Here is a 13359-nt window from a genome sequence, read left to right on the forward strand (position 1 = left end):
TCCCCGCGTGCCGAACAACCGCCTGGAGACCGAACCCAAAGGCCTCTGATATGTCCATTTTGCACCATGTTTTCGTATTGTTATTTACAATATTTCTATGCAAAATAATGCTTTATGGAGTAATTATAATGCCTTTTCTCTCATAATATCCAAGGTTTACACAAAGAGGGACAATGTCGACAACTGGAATTCCGGACTTGAAAAAGATACGTTAGAGTCACCTATTCTGCACATCTCCAAGTGAACTGAAAATTTATGGATAATTTTTTTGGAATATATGAAGAATATTGGAGCAAATAACTACCAGAGGGGGGCCACTAGGTGGGCACAACCCACCTTGGTGCGCCATGCAGCCGAGGCGCGCCATGGTGGTTTGTGCCCTCCTTGGGCCACCTCCGGTGCCCCTCTTCTGGTATATAAGTCATTTTGACCTAGAAAAAATAAAGAGAGGACTTTCGAGATGGAGCGTGACTGTCTCGAGGCGGAACTTGGGCAGGAGCACTTTTTCCCTCTGATGGAGCGATTCCGTCGGGGGAACTTCCCTCCTGGATGGGGAAATCATCATCATCATCACCAACAACCCTCTCATCTTTGGGAGGCCAATCTTCATCAACATCTTCAATAGAACCATCTCCTCTCAAAATCTAGTTCATCTCTTGTGTTCAATTTTTGTATTGGAACCTCAGATTGGTACCTGTGGTTGACTAGTAGTGTTGATTACATCTTGTAGTTGATTACTATGTGGTTTATTTGTTGGAAGATTATGTGTTCAGATCCATTATGCTATTCAATATCCCTATGGTCTTGAGCATGATTATCATTTGTGAGTAGTTACTTTTGTTCTTGAGGTCACGGGAGAAGTCATGTTGCAAGTAATCATGTGAAATTGATATGTGTTCGATACTTCGATGATATGTATGTTGTGATTCCCTTAGTGGTGTCAAGTGAACATCGACTACATGGCACTTCATCATATTTTTGCCTAAGTGAATGAATTGTGGAAGAGTTATTAGATTATGGGTTGTTAGAGTGAAAGAAGCTCAAACCCTAGTTTATGTGCTATTTCGTAAGGGACTGATTTGGATCCAAAAGTTTAATGCTATGGTTAGATTTTATCTTAATACTTTTCTCGTGGTTGCGGATAATTGTGAGGGGGTTAATCATAAGTAGGAGGTTTGTTCAAGTAAGAACATCACCTAAGCATCGGTCCACACACATATCAAATTATCAAAGTAGCGAACACGAATCAAACCAACATGATGAAAGTTAGTAGATGAAATTCTCTTGTACCCTCAAGAAAGTTTTGCTTATTATAAGAGACCTTTTTTGCCTATCCTTTCCCACGAATGGATTGGGCTACCTTCCTGCACTTTATTTACTGTTACAGTTACTTGCTCATTGCAAATTATCTTGCTATCAAACTACCTGTTACTGACAATTTCAGTGCTTGCAGAAATTACCTTGCTGAAAACCACTTGTCATTTCCTTCTGCTCCTCTTTGGGTTCGACACTCTTACTTGTCGAAAGGACTACGATTGATCCCCTATACTTGTGGGTGATCAATGATCTTTTCCAGTGCCGTTGATGGGGAGTGAAGCGCTCTTGGTAAGTGGAAATTGGTAAGGAAATATTATTACTATGTCCTGAAATTTATTGTCACTTGTTGCTATGGAGAACCATCTTTTGAGGGGTTTGTTCGGGTGTAACAGCCTGATTTTTGGCCCTTTCTTTTTCTTTTGATTTTCTGAGGTTTTTGCCTGAGGTTTTCTTTTTCCGTGCCTTTGTGGTCTGGAAACTGAAGAAGATGAACTCTTCTTTGCTTAAAGAGTGGTTGTCATACCCTAATCCTTCCCTAGACCCTGTCATTTTCGTCCTAGCCCAAATCCCAATATTCTTTTATTGGGAATATTCCTATTCTATTAAAGGAATAACTCAATTTGCCCTAGGTTGTGAAGCAGCCTATATTTCCATCACTCCTAAAATTCCCAAATAATTCTCATAAATTGTTTGGGTCATATATTTCTCAAATATGGCAAAATATTACATTGGCCATGTTTCCCATCATCCTCAAATAATTCATTTCCTATTCTGTCCTAATGGCAGATTGTGAAGCAAGTGCCATTTATCTTTTCCCAATTGACTCCAAACTTCTTGGACATCTTTTCATGTCCAAATAATTACCTCATGACAAATTTCAAGTTAATTTTCCTAGTAAACATTCCCGAGTAATTATTCAAAGTTCCCGTCTAAGGGGATTGGTTGTGAAGGAAGTACTAGCTAGGTTAATCCAATTGAGTTGAATTTTTGCATGTTCTTTCATATCATCAATTAAAAGCTCTCCACAAGATTTGAGCTCATGCTATGCGTCCCTGTGAGCACAACTTAGAATCTTTGATTCTGTCCAAATTTTCAGTTAATGAAGCAAGTATATTTTATCTTGCTCCATTATGACTCAAAATATTCCTAGGCCTTATCCTACCCACATAACTCGTCTCCACCCAATTTGGGCATATTTCATCTAGCCATTTTCCCTCTAGAATTTTTGCAAGTTTCTAGTCAGTGGAAATGCTTGTGAAGCAAGTACCACCTTGGTTTATCCAAATGGTATGAAACCTTTTGCAGCATCTTCATATGACCAAATAACTCTGCCTTGCCCAATTTCAGCTCAACTTGACACTCTATGTGATTGCACCTTCCTGATCAAGTTTCTAGACCAGATTTAGCAGTTGTTAAGCAAGTGCATTAAATATTGGTCCATTTCCATCCAAAATTCACAGGATCATAGTCCTTCCTATCCTAAACACCCCGGACAACTCCATCTGACTCAATCAGCTCCCTGTTGATCACCAGTGCTCATCCAAAACTGATACAACAAAGTTTCAGCGATGCCACACTACTCTCCTTGGCTACTTTTGTCGATCCATCGACTCCCTCGACCTCTATTATGCAGGGACTAGTCACTTGACAACTCCTCACAGCCTCCCTTGTCCTCTTCGTGCCAGTACTGGTGGTGACCACCATTTTGGCATGCTATGGCCGCGTCCAGACCGTTGTTTTGCTTCAGGCCCCTCTCCTGCTCGTCGTTCGAGTGAGCACAGGCATGTCTAGCTTATTCCCTACGTTGTCACCGTCCTCGTGGAGCCATTTCCCCATCTGTCTTCTTCCCTGGTGAGCCGTCCCCGTCGTCAAACAGTGAGCACCCACTGGAGCGCTGTAGTCGACCGGCTTTGTTCGCGACGCGGCGCCTTCCTCCTCGTGTCCTTGAGCGCCCCTCATCTCCGTGAACCTTTGCCACTCGTCCGCTTCCCCATCCTCTCCTTCCAGTGCCCTCCCGTGAGCCCTGCACTGCGCCAGAAGCTCGGCCGGACGTGAGTGGCGTCACTCAGATCGAACCACCTCGGCCCTCCTATTTAATGCCCTCCCAAGCGCTCTCTTCTGCACCAACAAGCTCGCCTCAGTCCCAGGAACCTGCCCAGCCTCTTCTCTGAGCTCGAGCAGCTCTCCTCCCGACCATTGCTCGTCACGGCCGCCGCTCCCTCTACACTAAATTCTTCTGAACCGAGCCCCCCTCCTTTTTGTCGCCACCAGAAGACTCCCCGAGACCCTGCACGCCTCCCCACATCTTCGCTTCATCCCCTGAGTGCCTTTGGGCGCGGCTGCAAGTCCAGCCAGCAACCTCATCCGCGGTCACCTCAAGTTGCCGCTGCTTTGGTCTTTGTCGGCATGCGTGGTCGGTCGGGATGGATGCTGCGCCTCGTTCCACGCTCGCCGGTGTGCAGAGCTCCTTCGGGAGTGACCCGAGCCGCTGGGACGGTCGTCGGCGCTGGGCCTCGCCTCTGCTCTGTGGGCGCACGCGAGGAAGAAGAAGTGGAGCGGGAGGAGAGAGAGAGGAGTGGGACCCACCTGTAAGACACACAAGGCCCGATACCACCCACGCCGACGTGGATAAGTGGAAGCGCATTCGCGCGAATGCATTTTCCCTTTCCGAAGACGTATTTCCTTGCGGCTTAGGTGAGGAATACGCTTTCCTGTCTGGAAAGCATATTTTGTCAAAACCGCTTTTGCATTTATCCACTTAGGGACTTGTTTGTGATGATGTTTTTATTGAAAAGTCCCTAATCTTCTACCCCTCATATCTCCGCAACCGTAACTCTGATTGAGTTGAATCCAACGCCTACTTCTTCGTCTCGTCGAGCCCGAACTTTTGGTATCATTTTCACTATGTTTTGACATACTGGAAATGACCATTTTTCCCTTGCCCCTACTCAGCCCCCTTCGAGAGCGAATCTTTTCCGGCGAATTTTTCCGTGGTCATTCCGCACTTCTCCCCGGAGCCTTCTTCATCCCCAGGCAAGCCACACCCACCATTTGCATGATAGCCATGCATACGCATTGGTTTTACACTTGAATCTTTAATAATTGTTTGTTTGCTTTGCTGCTGTTGTCGGTATTTTGGTTATCCTAATGGATCAGTGTTTACCGTCATGTTATGTTTTCATGCACTATGTTATTATGATCTTCATGCTAGTATTACTTTAATATTGGCAACGTTTGGTAGTGGTACATGTTGCTGATGGTCTTCGGTGCATGACTATCATCTGTTCTAAGTACCGTTGTTATGTATGTTCCTTTGCATCTAGTTGATGAAATACTTGTATGGTAGTTTAATTGTTATGTTATTGCATGGTCTTTATTGTTGATGCTACTGGTCATGTTATGCTATGGGTAGTGTTCTAGTTGTGATATCCATACTTGTCAGTATGCCATGCTCATCTGGATAAATGGTTAAATGTTGTTGTTATGCTCATTGATTGGGATGCACCCACATGTTTATGTTAATATCATGTTCATGCATTGTAGTTGCATCAGGTTATTTTTATCATGGCTCAGCATATTGCATTCAAGTTTAACCGGATTAAATTGAACTTGAACAACTGTTGGCTGAGTCATGGTGCCACCATATAGAGCTGACCAGTGCAACCATGCTTACCTCATGGGGGTGGGGGTTCCTAACTGGGTCTATTGTCATGCCTCTCACCGGTGCCTCCTGCGAGGGAAGGTTTTGCGCGGGCTCTACCTTGTCCAGGTAGGACGGCATAAGCCTTGGGTGCCCGTTGTTTTGTAAGGATCCTTGTCCCCGTTTGCGACCGTTTTGCCACGACGGTGGACATTGGTGCCTTTGGTAGGCACGGGGCCACCCAGGACTTAGCCCAAAGGGGAGTTGGTCGGAGTGGCCGAGAGAGTGTCATGGCAGTAGGACGGTTTTGTGAGAACGTCGTTGGTACACCCGAATGGGAGTGTGAGGCCATGGGTTCCGTGGTGTGGGTACAGTGTGCTAACCTCTGCAGAGAGTGTGTGTGTGTGTGTGTTAAATCTATCGATAGCCGCACCCATGGATATGGTCCCAGTTTGTGTCGGTCACACTATGGGTCAATAGTAATAATAATAATTTGCTAAATAACAACCCTAGTTCGCTGATGAAAGAAGTCGGTTGATATTTACGTGATCGTGAGATGATCACTGTGGTATCGTGAATACCAAATTGTTGGATATTTGTGATGTTATGCGAGAGTCAAGGGTAAAGATCAAGCTCCTTGTGGTCATAAATGATTACTACGGTATTGTAAATACCAAGCTTGATTGGATCCTGAGATGATCGTATGATGTCCGTGATGGTAGGTGATGCATGTGATGGTTACGATGTAACCCGAGCAGAGTAAGTTGGTGCATGATAGTTTCATCATGTTGCATGCTAGTCTCATCAGGTTCATATGTTTATGCCATGCTAGTATTGTTCTAGCTGCATCATGTTGTGCATGCCATGATGTTCTGATAGTATCGTGTTCGTCATTGCTTAATAATCTATAATTGCCTTGATATTGCTTGTCTTGATTGCTTTGGTTGTTGTGAGCTTGCAAGTACATTCAATGTACTGACCTGGCGTGTCATCACAGTTTACATGTCAGACCAGATTTGATTGCTTGTTTGCCGTGGATTCCTTGTTTGCGAGTTAGGATAAGAGTTCCAGCCAGAGTCCCTGCGGAGTGGAGTTCACCACCGCCAACATTGTTCCATTGACGGGAGTTATTCCGCTGCTTGCATGGAGCAACCGTGGAAGGCATAGTGTCGTCGTGCTGATGTATTCCCCTTGTACGCATATAGATTGTAATAAAGAGCTTAGTTGTTCTATGCTAAGCAGTGCTGTATTCCAGAAGACTTCTCCTTGATCTCTGGGCTGGAATACGGGGCGTTCCGGTTTCTCTGAGCCGGGGTGCCATAGGCTTGGTATTAGAGCAGGTCTGGCTGTAGGATGCCCTAGCCCACGCAAATGTTAAAATGCGCTAGTATAGAGACCCGTTGGTTTGTTGCACTTGATTGCTGCATTTGTTTGTTGCATAGCATGCATATAGATTATTATCTTGTCACTAATAGTTAATCTTGAGAGTGTAGATGGCATTTGTTTCGATCCACTACCTGCACCCTCCTACTTTGCATAACATGCTCTTCGGTATGATGCGACCACATCATCATCCAGGCCCTCCATCTCGTTCCTTTGACAACGCTTGCTGATCTTTGTTATCAGAAAAGGGCAATGCCATTAAACTCAGTCTTCCACTGTTATCTTGCCTTGTCATTTCATTCTTTGGACTGGTACGATTCCCTTCGTACGCTTGATGATGAGGTAGTTGTGACCTCCGTGTCTCGCTGCATGATCGCCAAGTCCGTCCTCGCCTCCATATCCATCCAGATCCAGCCGGTATTCAGCCAGCGCTTGGTGTAGCCTTGGTTACGCCAACTCTTTCCACACACAAACTCACTTTTGTGCACACTGCCACAGCATAGTAGACCATAGTACCAGAGCTTCAACGACTATTGTGTGCTTAGGTTTGCATGCATATTATTGTGTGAGTAGTAGTAATATGTGGTGATTGCTTTATATTATTAGTATCCTTGTGTGCTTTTGTTTTAGTGATTTCTTTTGTTTCTTTCTTTGGGCCTTCGGTGTTACAAATTTTCCCCTTATTAAAGTTGCTCGTCAACCGACACAGAACCTGAAGAGTCAGCAAGGAGTCCAAAAATTTGGAAACTTAGTTAAACAGAATGGAATTATCAGTAGACTGCAGAGAAATTGGAATATCTTGTCAGAATGCAAACGAAATCCTGGATGGACTGTCAGTATCAAGTTTTCATCAGTATGGAATTCTCAACCGGCTGCATTGAGATCTGGGGATATCTGATCGTGATACGGATAATCAGGTTTGCCTCACTGTGCACACATCATAGCAGAAATGATCAAGAAGATAAGCTATGTGCAAGATTGACAGTATATGGCAGTACATCTCAAGAATCTGATTTGCAACAGTTCAATTAGAATGCAAGTCTGCCTCAGGAATCAAATTTTCACATATAATTGGTCAGCATACCACCAAGGTCTTGCAAGTCACTCGAAAGCAGATTTGACACGCACATGAGGATTGTTGAAAGAAGGAAGCCAGCTATACACCACAATGTGACAAAGGAATGAGCTCAGTACAAGTACCTGCGAACCTGGAAGATGATCCTAATGAGCCCTTGTCTTCTTTCTACAGTAACGGCACCACGCTTGTGATCTGAGCCATTTTTAGCTATCCGGGGTGGATGCCGATTTTTATTTCTCTCTTCAACGACTATCATGAGTCCGAGCTGCTTTCCGGCCGTCTCATACAACTGCTGTGTTTCTTTTTGTGATAGTAGCCCTATAGCTGCTTTTGGCTATTTTAGGGAGCTGCAACTTTCTTCTTATTGACACGGTCTCATGCTCTGAGCTGCTTTTCAGCCGTCCTAAGCCGTGGTTGAGTTATCTCAGTAATGTCCCAGAACTGAGTTGTAAAGACCATTCTGGTGGCTACTGATTTATTTGCCGATTTCATGCAAGGGTTCGTATGATCATTTTTCTATAGTCAGAACTTGAGAGGTGATGAACCGGCAATTTGAATCATGCTACCATGTCAGGAAATGAGGATAAGAGTACGCATGTCAGAATATTGCACGTGCCAGAATCCATGGTCACATGAAGAAGCAATTTGACCGAGCTCTTTCAGCCAAGGATCTAGACAAGAAAAACAGTAATGGAGTAGCAAGATCGGTGATGCAGGTATGAAAATGGTTGCAAGACCCACATGGTGTAGATACCCGGACAGTCTGAGTCAGTATGGATCATGATGGATATTCACCTAAGATTTTTCAGTATCAAATATCCGAATCTGCAAAGTCAGACCAAAGGTCAAATCAATAGTGTGACTCCAGCAACTGTGGTAAAGCATCGCACGACCTACTATCCCCATGGATATGCCGACAGAATGAATAATCAGGATGTCGAGTAACAGTCTTGAGGCATGTGCCCTCACTTATGAGGATTATCAAAGGATAGTTCGTGAGCCAAATTATTCTGCCAGAACCACAGTCAGTCGAGTCCGCGGATATTATCATCGTACCCCTTCATGCTGGCGCCGGCAAGTGACAGTCAAATATTTGGAACGGATCTGATACTCCAGAAGGTGGAGCCAGTTAAGATGATTCAGAAACTTCCGCGATGGGTCAGAATCTGTCAGGAAACGCTTATGCCTAAACTCAGAATTTGAAACCCAAAGGACCTGCATTCAGTGAAGAAACTCAATGCAAGGAGTCAGAGCTTGGGTGTTCGCCAGGAAAATGTGGCCACAACTCCATGAAAGGTTGTCAGTGCTGTATGACGCACCCATCGGAAATCACTCTCAGATTTTTGAGACAGACACATAATTCAGTCATGGAATCTGAGCTAAGTCAGCGGATATGAAAATAATTGGAGCCAGTATAAGCATGAACAAGCCAGGTAAGGTCTGTCAGAATATGGATCCAGTGAAGCAAACCACCCCAGAACCAGTCAGGCAAGTCAGATGGATAATTTAATGGGAACAATCAACAAAGGAAAAAGGATACCCAAGTTGCAAACGGTTTCCTTAAGTCAGTATATTCATACTTGTTCCCTGAGCAACCAAATCTCGAGGACAAGATTTCTTTAAGGGGGTAAGTTTTGTAACAGCCTGATTTTTGGCCCTTTCTTTTTCGTTTTATTTTCTGAGGTTTTTGTCTGAGGTTTTATTTTTCCTTGCCTTTGTGGTCTGGAAACTAAAGAAGATGAACTCTTCTTCGCTTCCAGAGCGGCTTTTCATACCCTAACCCTTCCCTAGACCCTGTCATTTTCATCCTAGCCCAAATCCCAATATTCTTTTATTGGGAATATTCATGTTCTATTAAAGGAATAACTCAATTTGCCCTAGGTTGTGAAGCAACCTATATTTCCACCACTCCTAAAATTCCCAAATAATTCTCATAAATTGTTTGGGTCATATCTTTCTCAAACATGGCAAAATATTTCATTGGCCATGTTTCCCGTCATCCTCAAATAATTCATTTCCTATTCTGTCCTAAATGGCATTTATCTTTAATGGTCCTAACTGGGTCTATTTTCATGCCTCTCGTCGGTGCCTCCCGCGAGGGAAGGTTATGCGCGGGCGCTGCGTTGGCCAGGTAGGATGACATAAGCCTTGCGTGCCCGTTGTTTTGTAAGGATCCTTGTCCCAGTATGGGACCGTTTTGCCACGATGGTGGCCGTTGGTGCCTTTGGTAGGCACGGGGCCACCCAGGACTTAGCCCAAAGGGGAGTTGGTCGGAGTGGTTGGGAGAGTGTCATGGCAGTAGGATGGTTTTGTCGAAACGCCATTGGTCCTCCCGAATGGGAGTGCGAGGCCATGGGTTCCGTGGTGTGGGTACAATGTGCTAACCTTTGCAGTGTGTGTGTGTGTGTGTGTGTGTGTGTTAAATCTATCGATAGCCGCGCCCGCGGATATGGGCCCAATTTGTGTCGGTCACACTATGGGTCAACAGTAATAATAATAATTTGCTAAATAACAACACAGGTTCGCTGATGAAAGAAGTCGGTTGATATTTACGAGATCGTGAGAGGATCACTGTGGTATCGTGAATACCGACTTGTTGGATATTTGTGATGTTATGCGAGAGTCAAGGGTAAAGATCAAGCTCCTTGTGGTCATAAATGACTACTACAGTATTGGTAATACCAAGCTTGATTGGATCGTGAGATGATCGTGTGATGTCCATGATGGTAAGTGATGCATGTGATGGTTACGATGTAACCCGAGCAGAGTAAGTTGGCGCATGATAGTTTCATCATGTTGCATGCTAGTCTCATCTTGTTCATATATTTATGCCATGCTCGTATTGTTCTATCAGTATCATGTTGTACATGCCATGTTGTTCTGATAGTATCGTGTTCATCATTGCTTAATAATCTATAATTGCCTTGCTATTGCTTGTCTTGATTGCTTTGGTTGTTGTGAGCTTGCAAGTACATTCAATGTACTGACTTGGCGTGTCATGCCAATTTGCAGGTCATGCCAGATTTGATTGTTTCTTTGCCATGGATTCCTTGTTTGCGAGCTAGGATAAGCGTTCCAGCCAGAGTCCCTGTGGAGTGGAGTTCACCACCACCGACGTTGTTCCGCTGACATGAGTTATTCCGCTGCATCGTGTTGTTCTGCTGCTTGCATGGAGCAACCGTGGTAGGTGTAGTGTCGCCGTGCCGATGTAATCCCCTTGTACCCATATATATTGTAATAAAGAGATGAGTTGTTCTATGCTAAGCAGTTCCATATTCAAGAAGACTTCTCCTCGATCTTTGGACTGGAATACGGGGCCTTCCAGTTTCTCTGAACCAGGGTACCACATCGAGGTATCTTCACCAAGACCAGAACCACAATTAGTTGCCCCTCAACCTGCTACACCTACTGAAAATGTTGGTCATCAAATTCCTTCGGGTATGATAGAACAACTGCTAGCTAATCCTTATGCAGGAGATGGAACTGAACATCCTGATATGCACTTGATATATGTAGATGAAATTTGTGGATTATTTAAGATTGCAGGTTTATCCGGAGATCCAACTAAGAAGAATATTTTCCCTTTATCTTTGAAGGGAAGAGCATTGACATTGTATATGCTATGCGATGATATTGGATCTTGGAATTGGAATGGATTGAAATTGGAATTTCATCAAAAAAATATCGTATGCATCTAGTTCAACGTGATCGGAATTACATATATAATTTTTGGCCTTGTGAAGGAGAAACTGTCGCTCTAGCTTGCGGAGGCTTAAGTCAATGTTATATTCACACCCCAATCATGAGCTCTCGAGAGAAATTATCATGCAGAACTTTTATGCTCGGCTTTCTCATGATGGTCAATCCATGCTCGACACTTCTTATAGGGGTTCTTTTATGAAGAAAACTATTGAATTCAGGTGGGATCTTTTATAAAGAATTAAACGCAACTCTAAAGATTGGGAACTCGACAAAGGTAAAGAGCCGGGTATTAAGCTTGAGTCTGATTGTGTTAAATCATTTATGAATACCGATGCATTTCAAAAGTTTAGCACTAAATACAAACTTGACTTTGAGATAGTAGCCTCTTTTTGTGAATCATTTGCTACTCATGTTGATCTTCCTAAAGAGAAGTGGTTTAAATATCGCCCCCCTATTAAAGAAGAAATTAAAAAACCAGTTGTAGTTAAAGATGAAACTATTATTTACAATGTTGATCCAGTTGTGCCTACTGCTTATATTGAAAAACCACCTTCCCCATTAGGATAAAGGAACATGCTAAGGTTTCAACTGTGGTTCGCAAAATTAATATTAGAGCACCCAAACCTGCTGAACAAATCAAAGTAGAACCTAGTGTTGCTATGGTTAAAGATCCACTGGTAGGAAATATGGATGGGCATGTTATTTATTCCTGTGATGAAGCTGCTAGAATAGCCAAACCATATGAAAAAGATAAACACAAACCTATAGTTGGCATGTTGTTGTCTCAGTCAAAATAGGAGATCATTGTTATCATGGTTTATGTGATTTAGGTCCTAGTGTGAGTGCTATCCCTTTTACCCTATACCAAGGAATTATGAACGATATAGCACCCGCTGATATATAAGACATAGTTGTTACTATTAAACTTGCTAATAGAGACACTATCACACCACTTGGGATTGTTGGAGATGTTGAAGTCTTGTGTGGGAAAATAAAATATCCTACTAATTTTCTTGTTCTTGGTTCTACACAAGATGACTATTGTCCCATTATCTTTGGTAGACCTTTCTTGAACACTGTCAAAGCTACTATAGGTTGTCATAAACAAACTATCAATGTTAGCTTTAGTGATGAGTCTCATGAATTTCATTTCTCCAAGTTTAATTGACAACCTCATAAGAAAGAATTACCTACTAAGGATGAAATAATTGGTCTTGCTTCTATTGTCGTGCCTCCTATTGATCCACTAGAACAGTATTTGCTTAACCATGAAAATGATATGCATATGCATGAGAGAAATGAAATAGATAAAATCTTCTTTGAACAACGACCTCTACTTAAACACAATCTACCTATTGAAACTCTAGGAGGTCCTCCTCCACCTAAAGGTGATCCTGTGTTTGAATTAAAAAAATTGTCTGACACTCTGAAATATCCTTATCTTGATCAGAAAAAGATATATCCTGTTATTATTAGTGCTAACCTATCAGAGCATGAAGAGGAAAGATTATTGAAATTTCTCAACAAGCACTAAGATGCTATTGGATATACTCTTGATGATCTTAAGGGCATTAGTCCCACTCTCTGTCATCACAATATTAATATTGAACCTGATGCTAAACCCATTGTTGATCACCAATGACGTTTGAATCCTAAGATGATGGAAGTGGTAAGAACTAAAATACTAAAACTTCTAGAAGCAAGTATAATCTATCCCATAGCTGCTAATAGATGGGTAAGTCCCGTTCACTTTGTCCCTGAAGGGATGTATTACTATTGTTCCTAATGATAAAAATGAACTTAGTCCATAGAGAATTGTTACTGCTATAGAATCGTAATTGATTCTAGAAAATTAAATAAAACAACTAGAGAAGATCATTACCCTTTGCCTTTTATTGACCAAATGCTAGAAAGACTATCTAAGAACACACACTTTTGTTTTCTTGATGGATATTTTGTTTTTTCTCAAATACCTGTTTCACAACCTCATCAAGAGAAAACACATTTAATTGTCCTTTTGGAATTTATGCTTACATACGTATGCCCTTTGGTTTATGCAATGCATATGCTAACTTCCAAAAATGTATGACTGCTATATTCTCTGATTTTTGTGAAAAGATTGTTGAGGTTTTCATAGATGGTTTTTCCATTTACGGAAGTTGTTTCGATGATTGCTTTAGCAACCTTGATCGATTTTTGTAGAGATGTGAGCAAACTAATATTGTCTTGAATTGGGAGA

This window comes from Triticum aestivum, chromosome 4A, assembly GCF_018294505.1.
Source record: "Triticum aestivum cultivar Chinese Spring chromosome 4A, IWGSC CS RefSeq v2.1, whole genome shotgun sequence".
Classification (NCBI taxonomy): Eukaryota; Viridiplantae; Streptophyta; class Magnoliopsida; order Poales; family Poaceae; genus Triticum; species Triticum aestivum.